The sequence below is a fragment of the Myxine glutinosa genome, chromosome 1 (assembly GCF_964187855.1).
Source record: "Myxine glutinosa chromosome 1, kmMyxGlut1.1, whole genome shotgun sequence".
Taxonomy (NCBI): Eukaryota; Metazoa; Chordata; class Myxini; order Myxiniformes; family Myxinidae; genus Myxine; species Myxine glutinosa.
The window spans coordinates 184240450-184256960 of NC_136261.1; the positions used below are offsets into that span (position 1 = coordinate 184240450).

The window sequence follows — 16511 nt, forward strand, 5'->3', positions numbered from 1 at the left end:
TGTGTCCGTCCGTGCGTACGTACGTGGCTGCGTGTGGGCGTGTGTGCGTGCATATGTGCGCAAAGGAAAGAATTCTAATTTGGTGTGTGGGTGCAACCCACGTAAAAATCCAAGATGGCCGCCGCCATGTATGTCTGACGCCATGTATGTCTGAACCTTGTGAGCGGAATATCTTGAAAAATAAGCGAAGTACCAACTTCTAATCTGGTGTGTGGGTGTATCTAGGCATAAGGGAGAATGCTATTGAAAATTGGTTCGCCACGTCAAAATCCAAGATGGCCGCCTTGCGTCTTCAACTTTGTCAACTCACATCACTTCACCGACGGGGGACCGAGGCATAACGCTTGTTATATTTGAGCTGAGGCTCGTAATAGATCTGACACACACACACACACACACACACACACACACACATACACACACACACACACACACACACGAGATAAACATTTAACAAAGCCACTGAGCTTGGAGGAAGTGCCGTCACTACTTGGGCTTATGTACAGGCTTAGAAAACCACCAAGTGGGCTTCATCCAGAATTGTGCAGGTAACCATGCATAGATGGAAAGGGGACCTCATGTGACTGCAATATGCAATTTTCATCACCATCTATGAAACTGAGTGCTTTGATTCTTTTCTTTTTTTTTAATATAGATAACCCCAAGCACAACCAGCTTTGTGGGCTCTACGCATCACATCAAGACAATACTCAACTGGCAAAAAACTGTGCTACATCACACCGAACCACCTCGAAACAAAACCACGTCTTTTCAAACAAAGCCACCTCTTAGCAGCCGCACATCACACTATGTCACAAATAAATTCTCTAAAGTTTCTCTGTATCATGAGAGTTGTAAGATCACATGGCATTGGATAAAAAAACTCCATAAAATCAGAGTACTGATCTTAAAAATAAAAATTATTTTAAAAAAATACCTCTTAAAAATTTCTCTATGTGATGAATCTATGTGATGAATCTATCTCTATGTGATGAATTTCTCTATCAGTGATGATAGGATAAATCATTCGTAGATTTCTACATAGATTTCTGGATTTCTTTGCCACCTCATGTAAACAGATTTTTTTTAAATTGCAATTCTGCTGCAAGGCCAGCATAGAGTCTGCCGTTTCATGTACATTTAGAAAGTGGACGTTAAACATCCCATAATCCTCCAAGAAAATTCAGCCACTTTGTATCGTCTCCTGGCTAAATAAGATGTGCAACTTGATCATAAAGAAAATATAATCTATTCTTCTTTTGCATGCAGCACATGACTGCAGGAAGCATCATTTCCTGGGGGTGAAACTACACTGCTGATGCCTAACCCTAACCCTAACCCTAACCCTTGTGGGTTAGAGCAGCAATTTGGAATTGGCTCAGGGTGTCGGCGATAGCTCACGTGATCTTCGCAAAGGACAATGTGGGCTCCTTAATATCCACCGGCCAATGCCAGCTGATGGGACACCAAGTTTAACACCAATCGTAGAGGAGGAACACCCTACTACTACCAATCCATATGCTGAGCTAAGGGGAATAGTGACCTGCTTAGGGGTTTACCCTCTTGCACTTCATTGCCTTGGGACAAATATAACTATTAGAAAAAAGGAAATCAATCGAAAGGGTCATTTGGAGTCTGGACACACTGCTGTCGCGATCGTCCAAATAGCTTTTCTCTTTTTTATAATTTCCTTTTTTTTTGGTATACAAGATCGAGGCTCGTGTTAGAGCTAACATCAATCACAAAAAAAACAGATACAAAAAACAAACGATAAAGGGGGTAGGAGACAAGATGGAAGACAATATGAAGACAAGATGCACAAGATAATGCACATCAGACAAGACGGGGAGAGAGAGGGAAGCACACAAGTACAACATTTGAGAGCAGGGACATCGGGAGATCTGTGGGAGGGACAGGGCTTGGGGGGAGGAGCCATGGGAAGGCGGGGGGTGGTAGAGGTATAAAACACATGGACACTGCTAGAACTTCCCGGAAAGAAGTCGGTATTTAAAATAAAAAAAGTGGATCTGGGGTGAATTAACGGGGGTAGAAAAGATCAAGGTTTTGGATGGGGGAAGATAACGGTGATGGGGGGAGATGGTGGTGAACAGCTGTTTTAAAGACCTGGAGGGAGGAGTGGGATTGAAGAGAGTGAGGCAGTTTGTTCCAGAGGTGGGAGAAGAGGAATGAAGGAGTGAAGGTGAGCAGAGAGTTTTGATTTTGGCAGTTTCACCAGAAGAGGCTTTCTGGCAGATCTTGTGCGACATGTAGGAATATTTGGGGGACAGAGCACAGACAGAGCTGGGGGAGCAAGGCCGGAGAGGAGTCGGTAGAACACAGAAAGACCACCAACCTGCCAGCGGTGAGTGAGAGAAAGGCCCTCGGAGTTAGCTTCATCGCGGGAGATTCCAATGATTCTGAATGCTTTGGTTTCAACAGCGTGAAGATGAGCTAGGTGTGAGGCAGGAGCACCAGCCCAGAGGGGAGAGCAGTATTCCATTGAGCTGCGGACGAAAGCCTTGTATGTGGGGAGGAGCTCAGGTGTGCCAAGGAAGGACTTCGCACGACGTAGGATGCCCAGTCGGCGACTAGCTTTGGAGGCCAGATTTGAAATGTGGTTTTCCAAGGAAAGATCATAATATGAATCTCTGTCTGTCTCTAATATCTCTAAAATGTCTAAAGATCTCTGTCTCTAACATGAATGAATTTCAGTTTCGTTATAAACTTGTATTCCTCTGCCAAACCACTCATATTCTTATCTGCTCGAGTTATTCAAATATCATGTAAATTATTTATTTTGCTTCATTTAATTATTGTTTTCTCGCTTGAATACGCAATTATCAGTTTCGAAGTTTGCAAACATGGCATTGTTTGGTTTTATCATCAGAAGCCTGCGTTCAAACTCCCATTACATCATCCAAAATTCGAATGTGCCACTTTTTATACTCTGAAAAATGTTAACGTATATCAAATGAGGTCATTCTTCAAATAAACATTCCATTGCTTTGACAACGTCAATCTTTCTTAATTCCCACTGAGCTGGTGTATTTTCGCAAACAGGCGTTTCTTCCCTTTTTGAGGTATACTCATGGACACACTCATCGTCATCAGCATGACATCTCACTCTTCACAAACTTTCTTATCTAGCTCTGATTGTCCTGAGGATCTCGTCCTGATCACACTAGGTTAAGCAAATAATTGCATTTAGGGCAGGATGCTGTGTCGGTGAATCAAAATGCAAACAGGAGATCTCCCAACATTTGACACACGGATCATCTCTGTAAAGTGTTCTGCCGTTCAACTGGAGCCAGTTCAATCATCCTCTCCAGCCTTCTATTGGGGGGAAAAAAGAGGTTTCATTCGTTCCCTCACAACCCGATGTTTCTTTCAGTGTTTTAACAACGCTGACTTAAATAAATGGCGGTTGCCTTTCGAAATCGAAGAAGGCTGTTCACATGAAACATGCAAACTACTTCGTGAACTTGTTTGTAGCGCAGAGACCTCTGTCCAGACTCTGAGATATCAAGCAGTGTAACCTGATGTCAATGAATCTGCAATAAAATCTGATCACTTGTTACAGAATTTCTAATTTGTTGGTGGTATCAATGGTATCTTTAACGTAAACAAACTACCAGTGCTGGCAGACAGGTCATGCGACGTGTCATCCTGCATGTGGAACACCAGGATGACCAAATTTTTAAAGTTGTTACAATTTTCCTTCATTCAATTTCAAGGACCTTTGACTCCATCCTTCGGGGAAATTTTCAACTCAAGTGGTTTAACAATCTTTGGAGATCTATTTTGAATGAAAATTTTGTTTATCATGCCAATCATTAGATTCTTTTTCTTGCTTATTAGCTACTCACTGTTTAAAAGGTCTTCGTTCATTACAATGTGATTTTTTTTTCATCCTATAATTAATCGATGCACTTCCAATCACTCCCACATCTCAAATTTAGAAAATTCAGATTTGCAAATCTCATGTGCACTTTTACATATAAATAATGACTTTTACATATATGTATATTACATATATATACACAGAAATAATTTTACATATAAACAATGACTTTTACATGTAGATATATTAATTAAATTAATTAATTAAATATATTTATTACATATATATATATAAAATATATTTATTACATATATATATTAATATTACATATATATATTACATATATACACATAAATAATTTTACATATAAATAAAAATAATTTTACATCTATCTATAATTCCAGTAATCTCTGTGTGTATGTATGTATGTATGTATGTATGTCTGTGACCGCTGTTTCTCGACAACCACGGGTTCGATATACTTGAAACTTGCCAGGTATATTGCTGGGGACCCGAGGATGTGCCTTTTCAAGGTTTCATATTAATCGGACAAGTAGTTACCGAGCTATGTCCAAAAAACGATTCAACCAATCAGAGAGCAGCGAGCTATCACGTGTGCTGAACGTGCCGAACAGACTCTGCCTCGGACGGCACATTTGAGAGCGTATTCATTTATTTCACGTTGGCAAACTATGTTGCTGCTATGTTGGCGTTAAACTATGTTTTAAAACTAATTAAAACTAATTTGCGATTCTTTCGCTTTCCTGCGCGTTTGTGCACGTTATGGCGATTTCTTTACCAAACTCCGCAAGCCGTTCGCTTTGGACCAAACCATTTCATGTAAATAGAGGGGGGGGATTGTCACCGTACTCGCAAGCCGTTCGCTTTGGACCAAACCATTTCATGTAAATAGAGGGGGGGGATTGTCACCGTACTCGCAAGCCGTTCGCTTTGGACCAAACCATTTCATGTAAATAGAGGGGGGGGGATATAATTTTAGATATATATATAGTACGGGCATGCCCTAGTATAAACAATGACGCTTAAATATATATAAATTTACATATAAATAATTTTACATTTAAATAATTTTACATTTAAATAATTTAACATATAAATAATTTTACATTTAAATACTTTTACATTTAAATAATGACTTTTACATGTTAATATAATGAAGCAAATATGTATATATATATATATTTGGGACCAAAACGTCTTCTTCTTCTTCTTCAAACAAATATATATATAACCGAAAACCACGGCCTGCGAAGCCGTGAGGCGGTGAAGTTGTGTGACTACATATCAATTAATTACTCTGTTTGAATGTCGGTTGCATCCTGTCTAATAATTACGTACTGTTGGAATATTCCTTTCGACGCATTAGACTGCTGAAACCCCTTAGACCTTTGAAGACCCTTTAAGTCCCCCAAGACCCTTAAGACCACCAAAACCCCTAAAGACCCAAAAGACCCTTAAAGATCCCTAAGGCCCTTAAAGACACGAAATAACCTTAAGCCCCAAAAGATTCTGAGCATTCAAGAGGCCACAAAGACCCAAAAGACCGAAATTACCTTGAAGACCCAGAAGACCCCAGAGACCCTTAAAGATCCCAAAGATCCAAAGACCCTTAAATACCCCGAAGACACAAAATACCCAAGAGACTTCAAAGACCCAAATGGACCCAAAATAACCTAAAGACCCTTAAATACCTTTGGAGACCCAAAATACCCTGAAGACCCAAAAGACCTTTAAAGACTCAGGTGGCCCAGAAGACCCAGAAGACCCAAAATACCTCGAGGATCCAAAAGACCCAAAAGACCCACAAGACGCTTTAGACCCATTAGACCAGCTTGTACCATTCACTTTACATTTAGAGCTTTAGACCAATTGGAGCTTTGCAGATTACAAATAAACTACAAATAAGTAACATCACCAATATTACAAATAAATTTTGTACAAAATAAATGTTTGTATTATGATTGGTGTAAATCATGACAACGCAGCAAATCAAGCTCAGTCAGGTCATTACCCTCAGTTTAAACAGGTCTGTGCCTCTGCGGCGACGTGTGGTGAGGCGAGTGGAGCGAGCAGATCAACGCTCGTGTAATTAATGACTTTTACATATTAATAATTTTGCATAGAAATTATTATTATTTATTTGTATACAGCCTGGGGCTGCTAAGCTACACCATCTTCTGGGGTGCAGCTGTGCTGCTGATGCAGTCCCTCACTTTGCTTACTTCGGAAGGATGACATGCTGAATCAACCGACCTGGTGTTATCTAACTTTTCAACCCACCTGGCACGACAGGTGCTCCAACTCAAGACCCTAATATCCTAAGGCAGCCACCTTAATCGATACGCCAACACAAGGCTTCATGGTACATTCACATGTTTAACAAGCAATCCTGGACGTCAACACCCACGTTCTCCATATGTAATTGGTTTGAGGTTCATACATGATCCGTTCATACATGAACTTGCGTCATGTCACACAAAGACACCACACTGGTTCAGATTTCGATATTAACCAATGCTAACCCAAAGAGGTTAACCTCGGTTAACCTGAATCTGTATCAAAATATTCTGATGCTGAAGTAAAGGCAAAGGAAATGAAATAACAGAAACTGGAGAACGTCACAGTGTAATGAAACAAAGTTTAGTAACGTACCCACTCGCACACCAAACACCGTCCCAAAAGAGTTGGTCTGTTCACATGGAAACATGACACCATCACCGTCCACCAAAACCTTAATATCGGTTATCCACAAAAGACCTTCCGATAGACCGAGAACAACAACGGACTCACCTGATCAGGGGTTAGGTGTGCTGCGGTGTGTGTAGAGAAGAGACTGACGGACAGGCACGCGGACGGTTGCGGTGTGTATGGCATGTGGCATGTTTAAAAATAGCTGCGTACAGATTGGAGGATCGAGGTTGAGTGGTGGAAAGGGGGGCGGGGATTGGACGAGGAGGAGAGTTCACTTTGGGCACGAACAACAGCCGCACGAGCACGTGTGATATCATCCACAAAGATATTTGAGCTGAGAGTGTTTTTATAATACAGTCCGTATACTTCATTGAGAAACTTGCACATATATCGCATGGAGGAGAAAGGACGGTGTGGTTAGTCTCAAACCGAAGGGAATGCGAGACTATTGCAACCCGTGTGTATGTATGTATGTATGTATGTATGTATGTATGTATGCATGTATGTATGTAGGTATGTATGTACTATGTATGTATGTATGTATGTATGCATGCATGTATGTATGTATGTATGTATGCATGTATGTATGCAAATGCATGTGTGTGTATATGTATGTGTATATGTATGTGTATATGTGTATGTATATGTATATGTGTATGTATGTATGTGTGTATAGGTGTGTGTGTCTATGAATGTGAGTGTGTGTATATATATATATACAGTCACGTGAAAAAGTAAGGACAACCCATGTCAAGTTTTGACTTTTTCAACATATTTCAACATACAGCTATTTGATCTTCGTTTCAACAATATTGAAAGATAAAGGTGATATAATATAACAAATATCATGAAACATTTACATTTTGTAGTCCATTGTATAATTTAAATAAACATAAATGCAAATTTCGCATGTGGAAAAAGTAAGTGCACCCCTACATTAATCACTACTTCAAACACATAAAATTAGAAACAGGTGCACCAGCTCAGGTGCAAATGATTAGAACATCGTTAGAGAGGATCTTGGAGGAACCTGTCTTATTTAAACCTCAGACATTTAGCTTGGTTTGCTTTTTGTTGTTGAAGTATGTGGCCTCACCATGCCGAGATCAAAAGAGCTCTCTGAGGCCTTCAGAAAGAAGGTTATAGATGCCTACGAGTCTGGGAAGGGATTTAAAAAGATCTCCAAACAATTTGAAATCAATCATTCGACTGTCCGGAAGATCATCTACAAGTGGAGAAGTTTCGTGAGGATCAGGCCAGGCCACCCCAGCAAGTTCAACCCGAGAGCAGACCGCAATATGCTGAAAGAAGTCTCTAAGAACCCCAGCATGTCATTACGGGACCTACAGGTAGCTCTTGCCGCTGTTGATGTCAAAGTGCACGAGTCCACCATTAGAAAGAGGCTGCACAAATTTGATCTACATGGGAGGTGTGCCAGGAGGAAGCCTTTGCTATCCAGAAAGAACATCAGGGCAAGACTAAAGTTTGCCAATGAACACCGAGGCAAAGTCCAGCACTTCTGGAACAATGTGCTCTGGACAGATGAGTCAAAGGCAGAGCTATTTGGCCACAGTACCAGAAGACATGTTTGGCGAAAACCAAACACAGCATTTGACCACTAGAACCTGATACCAACTGTAAAGCATGGTGGTGGAAATATTATGGTTTGGGGCAGCTTTGCTGCATCAGGGCCTGGGCAGCTCACCATCATAGAATCCACTATGAATTCTTCATTGTACCAGAGGGTTCTTGAGGATAATGTGAGGCCATCTGTCGGAAATTGAAGCTCAACCGAAGGTGGACCTTGCAACATGACAATGACCCTAAACATACCGGTAAATCCACCAAGGAATGGCTGAAAAGAAAGAAATGGAGGGTTCTGGAATGGCCAAGTCAAAGCCCGGATCTAAATCCCATCGAGATGTTGTGGGGGGATTTGAAACGAGCTGTGCATGCAAGAAACCCCTCAAACATCGCACAGCTGAAAGAATTCTGCATGGAGGAGTGGGCAAAAATTTCTCCCAGTCGATGTCAGAGACTAGTAGACAGTTATAAGAAACGCCTACTTGAGGTTGTTTCTGCCAAACGGGGCAATGCCACCTATTTGAGCCAAGGGTGTACTTACTTTTTCCACATGCGAAATTTGCATTAATGTTTATTTAAATTATACAATGGACTACAAAATGTAAATGTTTCATGATATTTGTTATATTATATCACCTTTATCTATCAATATTGTTGAAATGAAGATCAAATAGCTGTGTGTTGAAATATGTTGAAAAAGTCAAAACTTTACATGGGGTGTACTTACTTTTTCACGTGACTGTATATATTTATATATTTATATATATATATATATATATATATATATATATATATATATATATATATATATATATATATATATATATATATATATATATATTGTTACGGAACCCAACGTCAGCCTTTTTCCCCCTTATCGAGTGGGTATTAATCCCCTCGTCTATGACTGACCGACGTGGTCCCGGGGGTATGACGTCACGCCCGGTCAGCGCTGGGTAGGATATTAGGCCCAACCGTCCTATGACCTAAATTCCAGCGCCTCCCGGTATGCAAGGAAACACCCCCCCCCCCCCCCCCCCCCCCCCGCTCACGGATGCAGCGTAATGGACTGGTTGCGCTGAGCGAAACGAACTGCGGCGTGAGCCGTTTATCGAAGGGGCTAAACCCGATTCATATTCGTTGGCCGAATCGCGCCACATACACTCAATTTGGAAACCTTTAGAGCGACAGAATGTGAAGAAGAAGACAAGGTAGGAAGAACAGGGATTTATTACTAATTATTATTATTGTACACAATCAAAAAGAACCAAGGAGAAGGAAAGATAAGGAAAGATAACGAAAGTAACTGGAAGAAGAAGAAGAGGAAGACAGTGCAAATACTAGCTTATACTATACAAGCTTACTTAAACCCCAGGACAACATAAAAGACGGACCACAATCAGACTTACACGGGGGATGAAGGCAGGAACGACTGGCAGGAGGTGGATGGCTGGACGGATGAGGTGGGATCTCAGGGCGGGCAGGATGCGGGTCCGGTTCATGTGTGCTCGAGGTGAGCAGCCGCCGTTCAAGCTCAAAGCTGTGGTGGTTCAAGCTGCGATGGTTCAAGCTCCGGTGGTTCAAGCTGCCATCTCTGCCGCATCTGACGCATCCCTCTCATCTCTCTGGGGGCGTTGCGTGACGGGTTATATAGGCCACACCCTCGGACCTTCGCGAATCTCCCCGATCGTTCTCTCTCCGCCCTCTCAAGCCAAACCCCTGGTGTTTGGTTGGTCGGCAAGGGCTCTCCTGGCTCCCGCTCCGATGACGAGGTGGAGACACGCCTTTCTTCTCCGAGGTACAGCACATGGCAATGGCGGCAAATGCAGAAAACCGCCCAATGCAGTTGGCAATGAAGGCTGGCAATTGAAAGGGGATCTATCTTATTTAATTGATGCAACGCAATGAATTAGTGGACCACAGAGCCTTATACTGACATTTACTAAGGACATAACTACTGAGGGGAAACTTATGATTGGCTACGTGTGTGCGATGGCCTAATTAAGGACGATCTTTGACCTTTTCACTTGGAGGTATTTACAAGGGATATTTACAGCAAATTACACACACAGTTCCCAAATCCTCAACAATATATATATATATATATGTGTGTGTGTGTGTGTGTGTGTGGATGTATGTATGTAGTATTGTGTGTGTGGATGTAGGTATGTATGTAGTATGTGTTTATATGTGTGTATGTATGTGTGTGTATGTATTTGTATCTATTGTTATGTTTGTGAGGGGGTAGGCAATGGATTACCTTAGGGCCAGGTAGCATTTATAGGATAGTGTGCTCCGAATGTCACGATGAAGAAGAACAACCCCCTGTACCTAAGTAGGGACACGATAGACCGGATGTCGTGTACGAGTGTATCTTTGTCCCCATGACAAGGGGTGGGGTTATGCTCATTAGGTAGGGGTTAATGGTAAATCCCCTGTATGTAAATTGCCTCTGTGACCTTTTTCCTCTTTTCCTTATGACACATACCACACCCGCCACATGCACCCCACACCGAAAATAAACACTAAATAAAAGTACCCGGAACCAGTACATTCTACTACCACTGATACCACCGACCGGGTGATCACAAAGGCCGGCAAGTGGCCGTGAGGCCACGCCCTGAAGAACCATTCACCAGGACGACCATAGAGCGATGAGATGGGGCTCACTGATAGGAGTGTGCGCGGACGTCATCGGATGATGTAAGAGCCCGGGGAACAAAAGAACGGTATCCCCGCCATTTTCTCTCTTGCGTTGGGGCCGTCATCATGAGCAGTCAAAAGTTGTACCTCTTGCGCCAGGGACATTGAAAGCGAATGATCGCAGATATTCTCTTCTTGCACTAGGTTCCTATTGAAGGCTTCCTTCAATTTAGAAACCTCCGCTTCTGGTCCCTTGAGCAAGGAAGCGATTTCGACCTCTGCATGGCATTAAAGTTTAAGTATCTTCCCATTTTTGTCTTTGTCAAATTTCCGCTCGTTATTTTATTGTGTATGTGTTACTGTGTGTTTCGAGTTAATCTTGGTTTGCAATTCATGCAAACTTGTGTATAATTAAGTCGTTTTCTGTTCGCACGGCGTGCGCGGCCTGGTAACTTGAGGCTTCCCTCCCCCCGTCGGTGTTTTGTGTATTTAAGTTCTTTCCTTCGCTGTATTGCTTATTTATTAGTTTTTCTCTTCTCCCCCTAACTACCCTGAACATCTACCCTTTGTCTAACGTTTTAAATACAAAAAAAAAAAAACTAAATTTTTTTAATTATTATTATTTCCTTCTCTCCTCGCCCCGCCCCCTTTATCTCCTTTTCTTCCACCTCTTCCTTCCACCTCCAGCCGTAACTCACCTTTCCAATCCTAGTTTCATCCCTCCATCCTTTCCTCCATCTCATTCTCCATCCTCCATCTCTTTTAACCCTTTCTCCTTTCTCTGATCCATGCCCTCACTTCAGGGACTTTTCCCAGATTGTTTTTCACGGTTTTGTTTAAATATGTTTAAACTTTCCCCTGCAGTGTTTTATTCAGTGGTTTATTACAACACGCTGTTTTTCTTCCCAATTTAAAGGCTTTTTTCAATTTCCTCTTCAAATCATTCCACTTTAAAAAAAAATACAATCTCTTGCAGTCATTCCTCCCTACATTCTCAAAACTCACCTTCATTCCAACCCTCCTCTATCGTTCTCAAACGGATCTCTGACTTGAAAATCACAAGAAACCCAGGTTGTAATAAATGTTCGTTTTTCATTAATCGTCCACTTTCTAAACTCCCCCTCACCCCTCCCCACCTAAACTCCCCCTCACCCCTCCCCTTCAAAACTCCCCCCTCAGCCATCACCTTCAAAACTCCCCCCTCACCCCTCCCCTTCAAAACTCCCCCCTCAACCCTCCCCTTCAAAACTCCCCCCCCCACCCCTCCCCTTTAAATCTCCATACCCGACTATCTCTCTTAAAATCTCCCCCCTACCACCTCCTCCTCAAAGCTGCCTCCTCCCCACTTCCTCTCCCTTCCATCACATACCCCCACCTCCGCCAACCTTCTACTTTCCTCTGCCCCCCTCAAACCACCCCTCACTGTGCCTCATCCCATCACCATCAAACCTTTCGTCCTCCTCATCCTTCCCTTTCTTGTAACTCTTCTGTAATCTCTGACACACTATCAACAGTTCTCCCTACCTCCTCCTCCTCTTCCTCTTCTTACCCTACCCCTCGCCTCCCATGTCATGTACCCGATGCTCCCGCTCCCTCTTCCTTAACGGTATGGACCTCAAACATACGGGGCCTTCGCTCAAACCTGATTGATCTCTCCATTCAGGTTGCTTCTGACAAACCAGACATAATCTGCTTAACAGAAACTTTCTCCTTCAAGATGTCTATGATTCTTTAATATCTCTTCCTGGTTACTCCCTCCTTCAGTATGATAGACCTGAGCCTCGTCCTGGAGGTGGGGTTGCTATCTTTATCAAAAACTCTCTTCCTCACTCTCCTTGCACTGCCCTCTCTCCACCTCACCCCCAGGATTACCTCTGGCTACAGCTTCCTCTCCTCTCCCACCTTTTGTTCACATGTGTTCTGCACCGTCCTCCAAACAGTGATGACTCCATTTACATCTCCCTGTCTGGCAACATGGACCAACTTCTATCCACTCATGCCAACTCTCTCTTTCTCATATGTGGCGACTTCATCTGTCATAATTCCAACTGGCTGAGTGTGGGTACCTCTCACACCAGGCATGGCACCTCAGCAAAGGACTTCTGTGACTCACTGGGACTGACACAATTTGTCAATTTCCCGACCCGGATCTCAGTCAATGGAGTATTGTCCCTTCTAGACTTGATTATGACAAACTTCCCTGCAAATGTCTGCTGCTCTTCTTGTGGTTCTTCTCATAATTTCCTTGTTAAAGTGGATATCTCTCTGGCCATTCTCAGAGAGCCTCCTCAGCGCTGACAAGTCTGGCATTTCACTCAGGCTGACTGGCACTGTCTTCAAGCAGCAATCAATCATCTGGACTGGTCTCCCATCTCTACTGCCTCTGACATCAACTCTTCCTGGGAAATCTTCCAAAGTAAACTGCTGTCTCTCATACACAGATTTATCCCAGCTCGTCTTCAGTTGTCATACCCTTCCTCCTGTCCATGGTACACTGAAGCTTGTGTTGAGGCAGTTGCCATGAAGCAACTTGCCTTCACCTCATGGAAGGCTAATCCAACTGAAGGCAATCTCAGTTCCTTCCACCAAGCTCGGAACAAGTGTGTCTACCCTCAGGAGAGCCAGGAAGCAATATCTCTCTACTCTCAAGATTGAAATCTCAAACCTGTCTCCCTCCTCCAAATCTTTGTGGCATCTGGTCAAATCTGTTTCTGGTGTTTGTTCCCATTCCATCCCCTCCCTTACCTCAAACGGCAACACAGCTGACACCGCACATGAAAAAGCCGAATGCCTCAACTCTGTGTTTGCCTCAAAATCTTGTATCCCAAACCCCTCTCTCTCTCTGTACTCACCTTGCCCAGTCAAACGCAGATGCTCCAGGACTCTGTGTCCTTCTCTCCTGATAGTCAAGGGACTAAGGGAGATATGAGGCTAAGTTCGTGCAAATCAGTCTAAAAGCACCAAATTTGGCCCAGATGTAGCTCAGGGTATGCTCTAATGATTTAGCGAGAGCACCCGAGCCGGAAACCCCCGGGGTCACCATGGCGGCCAAATTGGATTTGGCCGCCGCCCAATCAAGGTTTTGGCCATAACTTTAGATCCAGATGAGCTACAAATACAAACGTGGTGTCTATTTTATGTTTTTTGACCATCAGAAACACGTTGGAATGCTTATCTTTACGATAGGGTGTGTCTGGACCCCTAATTTGCATATTTCCAAGATGGCGACTACCCAAAAATGAGTTTTACCATAACTTGTGACTCTTTTGGCAAACTTGGTGTCTATTTTATGCTTTTTGAGCATTACAAACTCATTGGAGTACAGATTGATATGACTGAATCTATCTGGAGCACTCTATTTTGCATATTACCAATATGGCCGCTATCCCAAAAAATAAATTTAACGTACATTTTCACCCAGATTGAGTGTAGAGTTGTAGGAACGAGTTAAGATTAAACTGGTGAAAACAATCAACCGATGTATCTCACATATGTCATTTTTATTGAAACAATTCTACAAATAGAAGAGTAGAACCCATTCCTATTGATACAGTTAACAACCAGTACGTGCATCAATATATGTACATGTGAGTAGTAATTATGTCCATTGGGGGGGGGGGGGTATATGTTCTCAGGTATATGTTCTCAGCCCTTTTGATTTACCAGGGCGACTGTTTTTGGATAGTAGCTGTTGAGGTGACGAGTGGATTTTTGTTTTATCCTAATCACACAACCAGATTACTCAAATATCGTCGTCTCGACTCTCATTGTTGGTACAGGCACCCTCGCATCCACATATCGAGGTGCAACGGACTCCAGCTTTACAGCATTTGCAGTGCCCACTACATGACATTTTGCAGCCACAGCGGATGGCGCAGGCTTTACTGGCATCTGCAAGACGGGTCCAGTAAGGTTCCCAAGTCTTGGTCGTGGAGTCCCAGTACCAGCCCCACGTACTGAACTCTGGGATATTTTGCTGGACGGAGGTTGCCTGATTCCAGTAGAAGCTGGCCTGCAGCAGTGCCCTTTTGACATGCTGAATCAGTGCAGCTTGGGTGGGAGGCAGGTTCTCAAGGGACTTGGTATCGTTTGAGAAAAGCCGATGTCTGGCTTCATCTACTCGGCTGGAGCCACAGCTCTTGCTGTACATGATGACGACCATACACTCCAGTCTTTGGACATGGACATCTGAGTTGATCTGTTCAGGCTCCAAGGTGAGGGCGACCAGGGTTTCTGTGAGATCCGGTGTTGCCTCCTAAGCTGCCCATGCACTCCTTTTCCCATGGCCCAGAAAGGCTGATGTAGTATCGCATCCTGTTAGCGAGTGGAAGAGAGGTAAAGCCAGTGACTTTTGGGGACCAAGAGCATTGCGGATCTCGTGAACAGGATTGTCCTGGTAGTTCTTTCCGCATGTGAAGCCAATCCAGAGCTCTGTGCGGCCTAATGTGTCGAAGGGGCGGATTGCAAGTAGTACAACATCGCTGTCGACCGTATGGACAAATGCCTTTTCATGGCCGTTGGCCCCAGCATGTGCCAAGTGCAGAATCATTCTCGTGTCTGCTTCAGGGTGGTTACAACGCTGAAGCGCATATGTCATATTCAGGTCTGTTGGAGAGTACAACATCCTTCTTGGTAGAAAGGAGAAGTTTACCCTACATGTCATGCTTGGTGAGCTCATCGCTGATAAGTCCAAATAGTTCTTTTTTGTTCTCTTCATTCTTCAGGAAGTCGCTGTTCCAGTTACGCTTTGGAATAGGAGTTCTGCCATCTCCTATTTTAGTTCTTGACCCCGTTCCTCGGCGTTGGTGAGTTTGTGCTTTGAGGTTCTCCTCTGGATACGTATCGAACACGATGCCCAAGCGCTCGACAGATTCACGGCTCATATGCGACCTCACAAACCCAGCAATATTGGTGTTTACATAGCCCTGGAATGTTTTTGCAGTAATTGGCCGGACCATTTGGACCATTACTGCTCAATCTAGCACAACTACAGTGGCATCTCTGGCTGCTGCTACGCGGGTTTTTGCCTCATTCGCGCATTCAAGAATGTCCGCCTTTTTGCCGCTGCGTAAAAGCCCTTGGTTGGAAATGCTGGGTGGCTCCCTCTGATTTTCAAACCTGAAGAATTCTGCCATGTCTGCATCGGGCCGGGATTGAAGGGAAAGGAATAGTTGGGCGACGAGTCATGTTTTGCTTGTGAACGCCATTATTCTTTTTGTGTTTGGCTTTTGGGTCAGGTCGATTGGCAAACGTTAAGGTATTTGTCCGTGGGATCGTATCTGAAACGGGCTTGGTGACCTTGTCAAGTCGTTGCTCTACGTAAGCTGAATGTAGGGCCATACCAACTTCGTGAACACTTGCGAGCGATCCAGCCACTTCTGTTTCCATAACGTCTTGTGTGTCGAGTGCTATGAGGTCGTGATTCACTGATAGAAAGGGATTTCCGTGGGTTTCCATAACCTCGGTGAAGGATTTGACATCTTTCCTGAACTTGACCTGCAAGCTATGTGCCTCTTCATGATGAGATGTTGACGATGATGAGCTGCTGTTATACACAGCTTCGAACTCTTGCACCAACGTGGCGCAGTCAGGCTCTGCAAGCATGAATAGTGTGAGGCCTTCAGGGCTTTCATAGAGTCCAGCTGCTCCACCACAGGACTGCAGGATTTTGTTCGATTGCTCATGGGATTGATCTTTTGCAATCAAGCTGAACTTATGTTCTGACCGCTGC

General features: G+C 43.5%; 1 protein-coding gene across 1 annotated transcript in view; it reads right to left on the reverse strand.

The window, feature by feature from the left end:
* Positions 1–6741, reverse strand: part of LOC137431784 (uncharacterized) — a 242780-nt gene extending 236039 nt beyond the window's left edge. The window contains exon 1 of the mRNA XM_068123485.2: positions 6653–6741. The gene's annotated coding sequence lies outside the window, so the exon portion shown is untranslated. The remainder of the gene's footprint in view (positions 1–6652) is intronic.
* Positions 6742–16511: the final 9770 nt, after the last annotated feature.